The following is a 17,526-nucleotide window of genomic DNA, read 5'->3' on the forward strand; positions in this document are numbered from 1 at the left end:
AATAGGGAGATTTCTTGAACCAAATGATGGGGAGAATTACAGTCCTTTGGATATCTTCTCAGAAGGTCTTCAAATCCCAGCAGGTCTAAGAAAGCCAAAAAAAAAAGGAGAACAAGGCTGAATACACATTATGAGAATAACAGAAGCAAAGAGTTAATAGTTTTCTTAAATGCTGTGGAAAGCAGCATGCGTGAACAACACGCTTCCTGTGGCATTGGGCATTAGCCAGAAGAAAAGGGGAAAATGGAACTCGAGGGCTCTAGATGTTCTGTTCTCAGCTTCACCTGCTGGCTCTCTGCATAAATCTGACCTTTCCTCAACTGAAGAGCTTCTTCAAGTAGTTTCTTCCACCGTCCCCCGACTTCGCCTTCTTTCAGTTGGCTGCTAACCCACAGAAATTGCCAGAAGTAACTCCATAATCGATTTCCTGTACTTACCCTATTTTCTTTAAATAAGGAAGTCATTGCCCATATTTGCATTTTCATCTGACTGCTTTGACAGTTACTTCTAGAAAAACTACTAGTAATCGTAAAAGATGTTTTTTATAGGCGTTGATCACATATGCTCAATGATTCACACAACTCAGGCCAAAAGTGATCCAGTATCTGCCCCCAAACAATCAAACAACAAAAAATTCCCCCCAAACCAGGAAACCTGTGTCCTAAGGACAATCTTTCTATTCTTACCCTCTCTTCTAGTAAATGGAAGGCATTGGAGCTGCCTCCATAAAATGACAATACCAGTTTAAGGATACATGAATTGTCGTGTCAAACATCAGCACTCTTTTGAGCACCTAAAGTACTACCACATGGATTGCCATTCATTTATAAGGTGGGGAGAGGGAATAGTACAAATCTGTACTAATTAAGGTTCACATCTCTTATGCTACAGTATAACATGCCACTTCCTTTCCAGGATAAAATGTCTCAAAGGAATGATGAAGGATATCAGGAAAATCTTCTTAAAGGAGAGCTACAACAAAACTAAAATCCTGAAACCATTACAAACACTTTTACATGCAAGAAACTAGAATGCATTGGGTGAACTCTGTGATTCAGAGTTCAGAAAAACAAAATCGAGAGTGGCTGCCACTCTACCAGCCACTTCAACTGGGATGATCAAAATAGATAGTTGGAGAATTCGAACAGCTCCATGACTTTGGGGGACCCTAACACCCCCATGCCCTTGCTTACTAGTACCAACAGCAAAAGGGGGCCTGAAAGATGCTCTTCCGACCAAACATCACACAAACACATCTAATTGCAAAATTCATTCCTGCCTCCGGAAACTGATTCAAGGAAAACTTGAATTTTTTTTTTTTGCTTTTTGTTCCCACTAATTCTAACCTGAATAAGGGCAGAATAGAAATTGTATAAATCCATCCACAGTATCCAAAAATAAAAGCATCACAGGGTGAGTCTGACATCAGGATATGAGAGTCCAGCAGCAATCAAAGCTGCTAGAAACTCTGATAAAGTGAAACAGCAGGGAAAACTCTTCCTCCAGTTATTCTATAGAAGGACTTCCTTTCATTTTATACAGCCATTTTCAGCTACTTGCCAACTCAAGTCCCAATAATAATGACCAAGAAATGCTATAAATGAGCTGACTGGAATACTAATGAAAACCAATACTATTTGTCTAATAGAACACCAACAGAGAATCAAGCACAGGGTCTCCTACTGAGTCTTTGCCCATCATGGAATCAAAGAGGCCTTAGACTACCCAGTCTTTACTATCCTCTCTTCCTGCCCCATTAATTATCTGACCCACATCCTATTGGAAGTCTTCATGACACCTAAGACACTCTGAAATTATCTCACCCAATTGTCTCTTAGATTGCCTATTCTCTCCTTAGGATCTTGCCTCTGCCTTTCCTTCAGTTTTCCCCAGCTCTTGTAACTGTGTGAGGTACTGTTATCATAGAACTATATTGTTTCCTTATGCAATTACAGAATTGCTAGATATTCCAAAAGTGATAGACAGCATAAATGGCCTATAATGCACAAACTATATAAACATTGCCATTATGGCACTGTTCTGCCCAGTTAGATCAATATAGCAATTCATATAATACTGTTATAAAAAGTAAAAGATGTTCAGTGTGTATGTGTGCACATATATATAACTAATTTATTAACTGGCAGTCTTTGGGATTCAGGGTTTCCTAACTGTGCCAATCACTGGATCCTACAATTAGCCAAGCATTCATCACAATCCTTGGACCTAAGGAGCTCCAATAACAAATTAGGATTAAGAATATTTCTAAGAGCTACAATGGAATGATCATTTAATAGAACCATTTCACTTGTGGGTAGATACCCAAAAGTAAGAAAATCAAACTCTCAAAGGAAGCTAAGTTGTGATGTTTGATACACTGGATGCATTCAGTGAATAATATTTTCCATTTTCTAATAGGTTTATCATGGCATAAACCATCATAAATTACAGACGATTAAAAGCATTTTCATACAAAATATTTGAACTGATAAAGATCTGCAGGACAAATCTTCAGGAAGAAGAAAAGGTCTGTTCTACAAACAGGACCAGACACACTAATTATTTAGGAAAAATAAGCTATGTTACTACTTCACATCAGGTATTAAAAGAAATCAAATACTTATTAATAAAATATGAGGAGAAAATGGAGCCATATTATAATTAGAAGGAAATTTGACTATCTAGAAATAACTATAGTTTTGAAACAAAATGAAGGCAAAAATTAGGTAAATAATTACATAAAATTAAAGACTACAGGTCTCCCAAATTATTATCAATAAAGTAGATTATAAAACAATATGAATAAAAGCTAATTTTTTTTTGCCAGTCCTGGGCTTGAGCTCAGGGCCTGAGCACTGTCCTTGGATTTTTCTCAAGGCTAGAGGTCTACCACTTGAGCCTTAGCACCACTTCCGGCTTTTTCTAAGTATGTGTTACCGAGGAATTGAACCTGGGTCTTTGTGCATGCTAGGCAAGCACTCTACCACTAGCCAAACTCCCGGCCCTAAAAGCTAAATCTTTAGGTAAAAGATACATAAGATACAGAATCTTCATCAAAAACCAGAGCAAAACTAATAGTTTATAAAATACAGACAAATATAGTATTAAAATATTTAACTTCATATATTCCATGTCTATAATTTTGTTCAATTAACTATCATTTTAAATAATAAAATGGCACTTTCATTTGAAAAACAGACATTTTTCAATAAAAATAAAAAGGCCCACATATATACGATTACTATCAAAATATCTATCAAAATATTTATTCCTGGTCTTCTCAAATTTATGCCAATGTAGTTATCAAAGATTTAAACAAAACGTAATCATTAATATCTTTGTCACAGTTTTGTGTAAAACTTCAAAACTAGAAACTGACACCAATGTTAACATTTCTATCTGAGAAACAGAATTAATGGTCACTTGTTTTCTCTTCCTCAGTTTTCTGCATTTCCAATACTTTATAATAGATTGGAGCTAATTTATTTTTTGTAATTCAGAGACTGTCAACACTCCTTTGTTTTTTTTCTCTTGTTTTTTTAAACATGGAGCAGTATACAATGGTAAGCTACAAAGAGACAATGACAAAGAGAAAAAGAAACTAAAATACAAAGAATTCTGATATTAAGGAACCTCGTGGGAATAGAGCCACTTATTGGTATGTAGGTTTCAATAAAACAGTAGAGAAAGAAGCAAAATGAACTACATTGTACTTAAACATCAAGACAACTTCTCTGAGAATAAAAAGGCTAAGCCTCCTCTACTGGAACAGTAGGCCAGTTTTCTCAGCACTAGCTTTGACCAGTTAGAACGGAGCTTCCAGCCTTCAAGAAAATCGTAGGGCCCACCTTCATTGGGTCTTATTTCTAAGTCTATACCAATTATCTTCCCTTCTTTCTCAGCCTCCCTGGCATGCTGTTTATCTCTTCTCTGATTGCATCGTGGAGAAATTGCAACACACTTCACACTAAAGTTCAAAATAATTGCTCTTTTTGATACTTGTAGTTTGTTACTCCATTCTGTAAGAGTGAAATAAAGTGTCTCTGATTTTCAAGTAATTTCTACTAACAGAGAAGGTTAGCCAAAGAGAAAGGGCAAAGCAATGAAAAAAAAATCCCACTATGATCCTAAAAACTATCTGCCAGAAAACTGTTTCTTGCTCTGGTAATTCTTCCATGCTAATTGTTTTAATAAATCAAAAAATTAAAGGACTCAAGTAAATGTACCTTCTAATTTACTAATAACAGACTTCTAGAGAAAAAAAAGTCTAAGAAAAGTGTTAAGAAAATATTGCACAAATGCATCATGGGATAAAAAAGGAAAAGAAATCTAAATGCATGAAAGTCTTTGCTAAATATGTCTTCTAGGGAGAGCCACTGTGTCTCAATCCTTAAATTAGAAAGTCAGCAAAAAGATGAACTGAATCCCAGATGTTAATTGCACAGGCTTACTGGATTAGAACTAGAGATAATTAATTGCTAAATTTTAATATGCATGGGGATAAATGGATGATAAGATTTCCAGTAGAGGGTTTGAGGTCCAAAAGGAAATGATTATTTCTTTATAGGCCTGAGAGCCCTGGGGGCCAGAGACATTTAAAATGTCTGTATTAAGGGATAAACAAATGAGATAAATAGAAAAGGTTATAAAATAGTATAAACTAATAGAGTCTGGAAGTTCAAAGTATTTCTTGCCATTTGAAATTTCACATATAATTTTGTACAGAAAAAAAGGCTTGAACATTTTTTTTCTTTTTACTCCTGTGTCAGTACTCAGCGTTGTTATCCTATAATGTTGACATTAAATCCAGACAGACCCGAAGTCCATTACTGCTTGTCTGAGAAAAAAAACTGTTTATCACCTAGATAATTACATTTTTTATGTTCTTAAGAATTCAGAAGCATGCTATGGTTAATTGGGAAAATTGTGAATTATGGCTAAGTTGTGCCTATGCTTGTATTTAAAAAAAATTGTAACAACACAAACGATGAAGCAAACAACAATTGCCAATGCTAGGATTCAGACAACAGCAGTAGCAGCAACAACAAAACACTCAGAGAATTCAGATGAGCCAGTCCCATACAGAACAAAATTGGTTGCAAAATGGCATACGGGGACTGAGATGAGGTAGAAAGGCAGTGACCCTCTGTGAAGAACTAAAGCTCTCTGCTTCCCTGCATCATCTTCAAGCTCTTCAGAGAGGAAGGAAGTCCCCTCACTGCAGGGTCATCAGCCTGTCCATGTGGCTTCCTGAAAAAAGCTGATGATTACTCAAGAAACAAAAGACTATTTTTTCCTTTTCAGTTTCTGGTGATTCTGTCTTCTTTACCTCATGCATGGTATATTCACATGTAATACTTCACAGTAATCACGAATAGAAAACCAAGTTGTATCAATTTCCTTTTTAAAAAAATAATTAACTTGGGCCAGGAGTTTGGCCTAGTGGTAGAGTGTTTGCCTAGCATGCATGAAGACCCGGGTTCAATTCCTCGGTACCACATACATAGAAAAAAGCCAGAAGTGGTGCTGAGGCTCAAGTGGTAGAGCTCTAGCCTTGAGAAAGCCCAAGGACAGTGCTCAGGCCCTGAGCCCAAGCCCAGGACTGGCAAAAAAAATTAACTTATAAAATTTGAATATAGGTAATATTTTTGTTTATTTTCTATATTAACTGGAAGGATGGTATATGCTATGAAGTGAATGATATAAGAAAGGCAGAAATTTATCAAGGGATTTTCAATGTACTCGAGAATCTTTGTTCTGGTCAAAGGTGAAATGACTTTCTCGAGGTTAAACAGTAAACCAATAGACAAAAAGAGGTAAAAGCTGATTTGAACAGGGGAGAAGTATGTACCTGCTACAGTTACCTGACTGTCCAATAAAGTAGAATTCAGTAAAAACTAGAACTGCAAAATCATTGCTGTAGCTCAAAATCCAGATGCCTATTTTCACATATTTAGCAGGAGTAAATATAGATGTATTTTATGACATTAATCATATGATACAATAGTCACTACTCAATTTAATGGACATATTAAGAAAACAAGCAGATGTACATTTTCACCTAAATATTTTATAGGTAAAAATATTTACCTTTGTAGGCACATTTTTATATACTTATAATAAAGTTTAACTTATTTAATAAAATAACAGTTAAAGATGAATAATGAGATAGAATAATAAAACTATATTGTAATAAAAGTTACCAAAAACTTACAAATTTTTTATTTCCATAGTTCTCTATCTAATAAGCTTGGACTATAACCTATATAAATTACAAATTGCTGAAATTACAGAAATTCAAACTGTAGATTTGGGGGGAATGTTGTATATATTTTAATGCAGTGACTATTTCTTTTTGCAAAGAAGTATAAAATTAAAGGTGTATGCTTAAATCAGCAGCAGTATCAAGAAGTTGGAGGTGATAGGTATGTATGTGTGTGTTACAAATGGGATTTGTGTGTGTGTATATATGCCAGTCTCAGGGCTTGAACTCAAGTTTGGGTGCTGTCTTTAAGCATTTTTGCTTAAGCCTAGCACTTTACCCACTAAACCACTACTCCAGTTCCAATTCTTGGTGGTTAATTAGAGTCTCAAAGACTTTCCTATCCAGTGCTGGCTTTGAGCCATAATCCTCAGGTCCTCATACTTCTGACAGTAGCTAGGATTATAGGCATAAGCTACCGGCACCCAGTTTATAAATCAATATTTGAAACCCAGATTTCTATTCATTAATTTTGTGTTTGTATGATGTACAGTCAAGATCTCAGATAAGGAAATCAAGACTCATTGGGCTGGAAATTCAGAAATAAATTTGATACCATCCTCCTACTGTCAGCATCTAATCCCTGCAGAGAACTGGTGGCTCCATTTCCATCTCTTCAGCTATTTTTACTCCTCCTTGGTTCTATAGCTTCAGCTTTCCCTGGACTGAAGCACTAATCAAATCCACAAAGTTGCCACATTTATCTTAGTGAAGCATATATTTGATCCTATCACTTCCTTTCCCCAAACCTCTGCCAGCTCCCCAGTGCTTTCAAAAGTCAAGTTTTAGGATCTTCTGAAATTCCTCCTCTCCAGTTTCAGAATCATCAGCTGCCTCTTTCCGGTTACCTCAGTTCAATCAATGTATCTGAGGGCTTACACCATTTTTGCTACTCTCTCATAGTTAAAATTTCCAGTGTTGGATACATAGCTCCTATCATTCCTTGGCATATGACATGGGGGTATAACTAGCATGGGATATTGTTAGTCCCATGTCCAGCAAGCTTGTCTGTCCACCCAATTAGGAAACGAGCTTCAAGAACACAAACAAGGCCTACATCATTTAACTCCTCCCCATGAACTCAGCACGGGCTTGCAATGTAGGCCTTTAGTGAGCATGAAATCTTTCACAAAGCCAGAACCAGCTCCTGAAGAAAGGTCACCACAGATTAAAAAATGCTATAAATAAAACCTCATGGAACTAAAATCCTTAGTCTCATGCTGGGCACATGCATTATTTTTATCCACCATGGATGGCATAATTATCCATAATATTATGCTGATGGTGCACAATCCTCCTTCCCTATCTTGGCCAAGCTCAGGGAAGCAATTTCCTGTTTGATTAAGAGGATGACAGAAGTGAACACCGGATTATAAAAATTTACTGTAGGGTGGAGAATACAAGTTTAATTGTGGCTCGAATGGGAAACATCTAAAATAGCATTTTGCAAAGGAAGTATTTGAACGGCCTATTTTGAAAGTTTTAATGTCATTTTTCAGCATTAAGCCAAGCTTTTGTAACTAATGGGTTTCAAGACAGGTACTCATTGTCTTATGAAGGGTGAAAAAGGGTGGTCACTAACTGTTATTTTTATTATATCTTGATGAGGTGATTTCTGTCATTTATTGATATAGCCATGAACAAGCTTTACAGTATATCAGTTTTCACAGCACATTTCCCAAATTTTGCCTTTAGTTTTACATTGTTTCATGAGTTTTAGAAAGCCTTATTACCAAATTTTAGGAGATCTCTAAGTGTTTTATTCTTTACCTAAACTGCAGAAACCCTGAAATGATAATTAATGCATTATAAAATTATTCTATGGTTTCGTGAAAAACAATTTTTAGCACTGATATCATTATTACCTTGAACTAAAAGAAGGGGGAAGTTTTATCTAACCCTATAACAACTTTGGCAATCAAGTTTATACATCAAAGGGCTTATGTCTAACATTACCCAGAACAGTTATCTGCTACGTATTAGTCCAAATAAAGTATAACATGCACACTATATGTAGTTGCTAATAGAGTCATAATTCTGCAAGAATATATATTAATGTAATTTATTACAAAACAGTGAAAGTATGAGACTGATTTCTAGGTCTATCACTGTTCTAAACATTTCATCTTAATTAAAAAGTACATAGATTCTACAGTGCACTGAAGATAAGCTTTATGCCCACTTTACAGATCAGCAATCTGAGACCAAGGGAAGATAAGAGAAACATTGAGGAGGAAAACTCTACAGTAGGCCATTCTGTTCTCCATGCTACCCCACCCCTTACCTACCAAGGGATGAATAAATCGGAGAGCTCCCTTTGTTGCTTCATTTCACCTGGATCTTCCTTTCCAATACAGACACGTTACCTCCGTGCTACATCCTCTATTGGAAGGCATAGTCTCCTCCTCTGTCCTACAACTGTGAAATCAATTCTGTGACTGTCATTATGATCTTCTCTAAGTTTCCCCTTCTTAATAGTCCAAATTCCTGCTTAAATCAGTCTTTCCCTCTATGCTCTAAACCCTAACCCTCAAATTCAAAATCTGGTCAGATCTTTGGTACCATCATCGAAGAAAATCCATTCTAAAGATTTGGTTTTATTCTGTTATATACACATCAAACTAAGAAACGCATAGTATGTTGGTTAGGTTTAAGCTACTTCTCTACATATCAGGTAAGCACAAAATAATATGAACAACCTTAAATTTTGAGGGGAGAAATTAAAGGTAAAATCACTAAAGTTTTTTTTTCTTTAATAAAGACTGCAACTAAAAAAATACTTTAACACTTTGAGATAAGAAAAGAGATATAACAAAGCAGCACATAATTTCCAGCTGAACTGTACTGCTAATTAGAAAAAGATACATTCACTTTGAGCAGAAATCATTTCTCTCCTTTGAGGGAGGGTATGAAAATTAGAAGTAATACACATAAAAATCACTCAACATGTAGAGAATTCAGTAAATAGTTGTTTCTACTATTATTATTCTTGCATGTTATGTGTGTGTGATGTCTGCCTTTTATTAAGAAATTTTGCTTATAATATCATTAGCTATGTGCTATACGATGTAGAGAAAGAACCTTAAAGAACATGAAACACACAATTGTATGGAATCTTTGCCTTCAAGAACATTTGTGTTAATGATATATAGCTAGGAACAGAAGTCTTGTTTTTCCAGGAATGTGAGATGTAACCTAGAGCAAAGATGATTATCTTACAACACAACCAGGTATCAGTGAAGGGGGCTTAAGTAAACAGAGTCTGCCAAAAGAGATATATTCAGGTTTTAAATCTAAGATACAGTTTTACAGGAAAAATCAGTTATAGGCAAGAACATTTCATTTAGGACATAAAAAAAAGCTAAGAACCCATCAATAGTGCAGCAGAGTAGGAGGGAATGTGAAATTTCTTCTAGAAATGAGGGTAGTGGAGAAGTTATTGGTTTGGAAATCATTAAGCTAAAGACCCACATAAAGTCTAGAAAAAGAAGTAATCTCTTACAACTTAGACTAACAGAAAGCATTTAGAAAGGAAGAATAAATGTTAGTTAAACTTTATAGATTAAATTACAAATTTAGTCAAGTGATTTCATCTTTTACTGCTTGAGAAGCAATTTTAAGTCATAAGGAATCTGAATTGTTTCCAGAGATTCCAAATCAAATATTTTACTCTGGCTTAAAAAAAAAAAAGGATTTTGCTGCCAGTGTTAAGCACATAGTGATGCTTATGCCTTGTTGTAGCATAATAGCACAGTTTCATTACAATAATTTTATTGCTAACATCCTAGAGTTCTTTTAATTATCATTTCAAAATATAAAAAACCTACTGCATTTATAGCCTATATTAAAGTGGACTTAAGCAAGCATAGAAAAAGAAGCCAGTGAACAAAAATATAAAAAGAAGCTATTAATATCAACAGTTACAGTTGGACACTTGTTCATTTAATAAATCTTTGCAATATTAGCAAGATTGATGAGAAGTAGTATAAATGAGTAGAACATGAGATAAGTGATCATTTGTTATCATTACTGAGATATAAAGTATGATTCAGTGTTTCATAATGGATGTTAAATTTGATTTAACATATGGTTGGCTCATTTGCTGAAAACTATCCTTAAAGACATAAACTTACTCTAAAGTCAAAGCCACTGTCTTAATAACAGTTTTGAATTATCTTTCTCTGGGAGATGGAATAAACTCAGTAAACACAAGCTGCAGGGGAGTCTCATCTCTACTTTTCAGAGACAAATGTGCTACGTGCTTATATTCATTCAATCTAGCAGAGAAAATACTGTTGCAAAGGTTGAAAGAGTAAAGAATTAAGGCATTTTAACACCTATATAGATAAAATCTTATGAAACAGGTTTTTAAATGGAGAGACTTTGTCATCACTGTATCTGCTTCAGCAGCTACATTAAAACATCCTCCTTTGTCAATTTCATCTCTATAATCATGAAGGAGTGCCAGTGCCCTCCCACTTTAAATTTAGTAGATTAAGTAGATCACAGTTAGGTGCTGGTAAAATGATTTATAATCTATCAGGGAATTTCAAGAATGATCTACCTGGAAGAAGAAACACTAATAAACAGTCATTCTCTGAACATTCACTCAATTTGTCTGAACTTCCAGTTTTATCAAGGACACTTAAGATTAAAATAAACAAACAAAACAAAACCATTATCTATCTTCGAAAGACATCAGACCAGCGTGGAGACTAGCTATCTTTAGCAGTCTCACTAATGGTAGTACTAGGCTAATTTTTTGAGCTAGCAGGTATCTGCTCTGAAATCTGGTTCTTAAACAAAATGTCTTTCCCATTCTAAACAAAATTGTGTCTTCAGCTTTTGTTAATGGCTGACTTTCCACACTGTTGGGTACCCATTTAAAAAATTCAGTCTACATTCACAAGAATGCAAAGCGACTGCATTATCCTAGCTTTGAAAATGATCTAGATGCAGGAGCAGTGGTTTACCTTGTGTGGGTTAAATCAAATACATGGTGTTAGGATGCGTCTACTCCAATCAATGTGTCATCTAATTCACATTTAGCCCTAGGAAGCACATCTACGACAAAGCACTCTAGCCAAATAGGTCTCACACACACAATCTTAAGTTCCTCTCTTTACTAAATATTATCTTTATTTGGAATTTGTTTTATTCACTGATGACATCTGTGTTTGATACTCACTAGTCTGTGATGTTCTCATTCAGACTCTTTGGTCTTGGTTTAATCCATTTGTAAAATGAGGGATCTAGCTTTATGGAGTCATAAAAACAGAGTCTATTATAAGGCCAGCTACACAACTGTTCCCCAAAGATCTTGTGGAGTCCAATTTATCCGAGATATTGGATATGAGAGGGACCCTAAATTCAGTATTTCAGGTGCTCCCCTGGGCACCCCTATGAAAGTACTGAGATTGATATAGCTAAAACAATCCAAAATGGCCTCTATCATCACCTGAAAGAAGATAAAGTTCAGTAGCCTCGTCAGTAGAAACAAGGGCTTAGCCAACTAAAGAAAGCTGTGGAGACCAGAAGGGGCTGAAGAGTTTGCAGTCACCTCTACCGACTCTCACACCTCATATCACCCACCCTCATACTAGCGGCCTCACTTTGGATAATTCCCTTAGCCTTTCATAAATTAGAAATCTACTGTAAAATGGAGACAAGAAAGCCACCCTCTGAAGAATTTGCATGTTTTGTTGACATGGATTGGGTTTTGTTCAAAGAGATATACCTCAATCAGTTATTTCCTTCATCACTTTGTCCCTTTCCTAACCAACCTCCACAAGCTTCATTATTCTGTTTTCATGTATACAGAATATTTTGACCAAGTTCATTCTCCAAATTTCCTATGTGAAGTTATTTGGAAATGAAAGCATTATAATCTGAGAGGACTGCAATTGGATTCTTTCACTATTCTATCCTTGACAGAGTCTAGCACCCATCAGGTACTAAGAAAGCAAGGGCCTGAAGTAACAGAATTTAACCTGAATATCTATGATATGAGTTACTAATCATTCAATGTGTGTGTGTGTGTGTGTGTGTGTGTGTGTGTGTGTGTGTGTGCACGTGCACTTTTTATTCATTCTAACACCTGAGCCATAGTTTCACATCCGGCTTGTTGGTGGTAAACTGGAGATAAGAGTCACATGGGTGTTTCTGGCCAGACTAGCGTTGAACCACCACCCTCAGATCAGAGCCTCCTGAGTCCAAGTATGACAACTGAGAGCCACTCTTGCTTGGCATAGTTGACTATATCTTTAATGAAAGTCGACTATAAATAAGGCACTGTAATAGCTGTCCCTTCTCACACATTCCCCGACTTCTTGTCCTTCACTCTGTGTGGACCTCACTGATGGAGCCTTTGCTTTCTGGCTTCCCACAAAAGTTGGCCAGTGAGGGTTCTGGCAGAAGATGTTCTTGGAAGAGAATCTGGGACCTTGCCCCCTGTCACACTGACTTCCACTTGGGCAACCACCCACTTTACAACCTATCTATTCTAGATTGATAAAGGCCATCCCATCTGAACTAGAGGCCAGAGAACTGCACTCATCCTGGTTTGGAAACAGACGCTCCAACTCAGGCTGGGCTGATGGGCATACAGCTGCACCAACCTTATTAAATAGTACCCAGACCTTTTGACAACTGATTTCCACTTTGATCTTAGCTCGCACAATTTTATCCCTGATACCTAAACAGCAAATCATGTTATCTTATAATTAAGTGATAATCTTCATGACAGAGAAGATGACAGGACTATAAATGGCTTTTGCAAGTGATTAAAATAACTTCCTCCCCCTCACTAAGCTCTGGAAATGTTCTCCAAATCTACAAAGCTATTACATTAATAAGCTATCAGTGATATGAAACGTGTTCCTTTTCAACAAGATAATATACCCACTAAATTCCTCTCCAGAAATAACATATCTTACTTATTTTTAATGCATCAATAAAGGCATTTTGTTACTAATCTTAGGATGCAGCACAAACTCTGCAAAAATCTCCATTTTAATGTCTAAATTGTTAAATTTTACGTATCTATACACACATGTCACATATATAGAGAAAAATGTATATATATGTATATAGGTATATTCTATATATACATATATACCATTTTGATACACATTATTTAATGTGCAACAAGAATAAATGACTAAAACTACTCATAATGGTGCAGGGTTGTACTCTCAAAGCCTCAAGAAGCAAGGGAGGAAAAGTGCAATCCAACCTGGCATACATAGCTAAATTCCTAGCTAGTCTGTGCTTTACAATTTGACATCGTCTCTAGTTTAACAAAAGAAGGAAGGGAAGCAAGGGTAGGGGGAAGAAAGAAAGAAGGAGGGAAGGAAGGGAAGAAAAGGACATTAATGGCTACAGTTTATATCACTAGGTAAATAATAATTGTTTAGTATAGTATATTCTATATTATACTCGAGATATTATAATAAACAATAATCAATTTTGAATTTTCAGACAGAGAAGGTCCAAATACAAAAAAATAGAAAATTATTGTGGAGCCAATTTGTTGCCAGAGTAATATAGGATTGATTAGAAAGGAATGTTGGGATTAATGAGCAATGGAACAATGTCCAGTGCTGGATGTGGAGAAGCAATAGGTGGTTTTACATACATATGACTGAAGGGCTAAATTCATGAAAGTCATCTTTCTGATTGGACTGGAGCTTCCACACTTCTACTTATTCGAAAAACTGGTGACCACACTTCCTTTGTCATCACTCACAACTATCAAATGGCTGTGAACTGCATTAAATTTAAGCTTTTTTTTTCTCCACGTTCTGGAGATTAAACACAGGATCTTGTGCCCATTGTGCAGTTCTCTATATTTACAAGTGTCAACCTCTACATTTACAAGTGTCAACTTACATGTGTGTGTGTGTGTGTGTGTGTGTGTGTGTGTGTGCGTGTGCATGCACACTGGTCATGAGGTTTCCCTGAGTTTCTTTTGCTCAGAGCTTGAGCTTTAATCATGTGAACCACAATATCACTTCTGGCTGTTTCTTGAAAATAACAGTCTCAAAAACTCTCAGCCTCCAGAATAACAAGGATTATAGCTTTGGCCCACCAGCTAGCTCCTGGTTCAACTTTTTTGGAGGGCATCTAGAAGATATACGTGTTGAGCTGTCACTCAGCTGAGGATATTTGCATACCCTGAACCCTCAACAGCTGGGATGCTCTCTCTATATCTGCAGACAGACCTTCCCATTGCTCAGTCATCAGAGAGCTTTCCTTCCCCATCTTATATTATTTGTCCCCATCCTGTTATTCCCTCTTTATTTTCCATTTATTCCATCATAATACTGGTAACTGTTGTTGCTTTCATTACATTCATCTCTGTGCATGTGTGAACTTTTTTTTCACCTCAGTGAAATACCACTGTCAAGAAGAAAGAAAGCTGAGATGCTTGTACATCTAGGTCACCATTATATTTGTCACTTATCTCAGGTTAGACCATCAAAATTGTGTGTGACATGACTTCATTTCTTTTTACTTCAAGAGAAAAGAAAAGTAAACCTTGTGAGAAGGAAATTTTAAAAATGAGTGTCAGTTAATGGCTTTGGTAAGCATGATTATAAGTCCTTCATAGATGTTAAAAGAATGGAGATTGGAGACAGCTTTTTAATATATTTCATTCATCATCCCAACTGGAAGGTACTTTTAAATCCATTAGGTAAGAATGGATGAGAATGTTCAATGTGACTGACAAGGACTAATGAACTGATAAGAATTTCTGTGAGGTTTGCTGGATGTTACAAACTTCTGAGCATTTTCCCTTCCTTTCTATCAGTTTATTCCTCCACTGATTTTTTTTAAATCTGTATTGAACAGAGATAAGGTAATCACAGTGAAACCCTGATGTATGATCAATAACAACTGAGTAGATAGATATCACATATATCAAAATGTGTATTGTTAAACCGACCATCTAAGAATATCACATTTAAATGTGTCCCTGAGTTAGATTACCAAAGATAAGTGATACTTGAAAATAGAAACAAAAAAGTTAATATACAAACATCAATTCAGTAGATACTTAAAACAGAAGTGGTTTTGTATCTGCTACAATATAAAAGACATATGGAGGATGATATGAGACAGAGATCTAAGGTGAATGAACATTAAGAGGCCTAACAGCAACATTTGGTTTTAAGTACTTAGGTGGATAATGATGTTCCAGGGCTGGAGTTTTCCGCTGCTGATATGGAACGAGATGTGGAGTGCTGACTGGGGATACTTCACTCTTGGAAACCTCAATCCTAGTGCTCGAAGAAACACCAACTTTCTGTGTTTCTGATCCATCCTGTCCTGTAATTTCTTGCCTGCCTTTCCTGATGAAATGCTGGAATGCTCGCTGTAAAAGGCAGATTTCATTACGATCCCTTGGGCCAGCTAATTTCAGGACTTCTGCCGAGATGGTTGAGGCAGGGAAAGAGAATGAAAGAAAAGGAAAGAGATAGGGTTCTGCATCCTAAGCTTTCCAATTACTGGGCAATGTGATTACTGATAACTTGCAATTTCCTAAAGTGGGAAGGCTTTTTTGGTTTATTTCCTTACCCTGTTCCCTGGAAGACTGTGCTTACAGAAAGGCCTGCCGGAAAAGCAGTCTGACTGACTCGTCCTGCTGCATAGCAGCTGTGGCTAAAGCACACCAGAGAAGACATTGACAGGGCCCTCCTGATTTAAGGAAAATTGTCCACTCTAACTTATTCTCCTTGATCTTAGAAGAAGATGTCACTTCACATGACCTACATTTAAAAGTGGGGTACTTCATACTCACAACTATTTTAAATAGCATCTAAAAAAACCTGTACTTTTCCATTTTTATGTCTTTCTTTTCCTCCCTGGAAAAATAGAAAAATACCATAGCTTGGTTGTCATTCAATCTAAAATCAGACTTTGTGCCAGCTGGTATTCTAGGTCTATTTATTACCACATACAGTTCTTACATTAACTGTTTGCTAAAGATTGATTTTGCTATCATTGGGTTATAACGTAACTAAAGGCCTTCTCATGTTTTTTCCTGAAAGATTGATTCATATATGAATAGTCTAGCAGAAATGCTATTCAAAGATGTAAGTATTACTCAGTAACCAATCCAACTGTATTTCTACTTAAATCAAGTTTAAATGTGCTTCATTGTCTAATGGTTTCAGAGTGAGATAGTGATAGAAAAATATCTATGACAAATTCCGTTCTTGTGTAACAGTTTCATAAATAAGCTGCAACACCTTCTAGTCTGTATATATTCAGTCATTTTGGTGTAGAGACACCAGGAAAGTTAATCTAGTAGAAAACAGCATCATATCTTCTGTCCTTTAGAGAACTGTTCCTATTTATTCTGTATGGTAGTTCTGAATTTAGATCATCTTATAATTCACCCAATGAGCTTTGGTTCAATTACTCACTCAGATTTTAGACATGAGATGTACCTGGCTACGTTACTGGACACACTTGCTTACACAAGGCAATCAAGGCTTCCCCAGTTGTATAGACTTTACAAATCTACATTTTTATGATAACAGGTTTGTGTTCCAATTTTGCCACCAATGCTTCAGATACCAACTATTTCTCCTCCAAATGCAGGGATTTATCACTTCTTTCAAGATCTTCAGTGTCAATTAGCTGTGTGTTGATATGCTTGGTTTAGGGCCCATGACAGTATGTCCAAAGAAACCTTATCATTACCAACAAGATATGCTACCATGGCTCCTTCACTTGTTCACTTCAAACACCAGCCTAGAGTGTGCCTTGTTATGGCTTGCAAGGCACAAGGTGAATACTCACTGACTATGGAAAAAAGTGGGTAAGAAAGGAAGAGAAGAGGAAGGGAAAATGGAGAAAGGAGAAAAGGGGAAAAGAGGGAAAGAGTGAGAAGGAAGAGAAAGGCATGAGAGACAGAGACACAAAGCAGGAGCAGGAGATTGCAATGTATAGAGGGAAAAGGAAAAGCTGAGAAACAAAATACCAAAGCTGAGAATGAAGTAAGAATGTGAAAACAGGAAGCAAGGAGAAGTCAAAGGAGTCATCAGAAAGACGAAAAATGGATGGCAAACATTGACAAGGGAGACAAAAGATTAATTTTTTTCTAAGGTGGATGAATCCCCCAAAATGACATTTATTGAAGAAGCCTTTGTCTCACCATTATCAGTCTTAGAACTTAATTCAGTTCCTACAACAGTGCTGGTAAACCATGATATCTTCCAAATGCCTTCAGAGACCAGAAAACAGCAAATTTGTAA

The 17,526-nt window shown here is 36.2% G+C and overlaps 1 protein-coding gene across 8 annotated transcripts in view; it reads right to left on the minus strand.

Annotated features, from left to right (window-relative positions):
• Nucleotides 1-17,526, minus strand: part of Fhit (fragile histidine triad diadenosine triphosphatase) — a 1,032,375-nt gene that overhangs the window by 318,652 nt on the left and 696,197 nt on the right. The gene's annotated exons all lie outside the window — the stretch shown is intronic.

Source organism: Megascapheus bottae, chromosome 2 (genome assembly GCF_031878675.1).
Source record: "Megascapheus bottae isolate mThoBot1 chromosome 2, mThoBot2.hap1, whole genome shotgun sequence".
Taxonomy (NCBI): domain Eukaryota; kingdom Metazoa; phylum Chordata; class Mammalia; order Rodentia; family Geomyidae; genus Megascapheus; species Megascapheus bottae.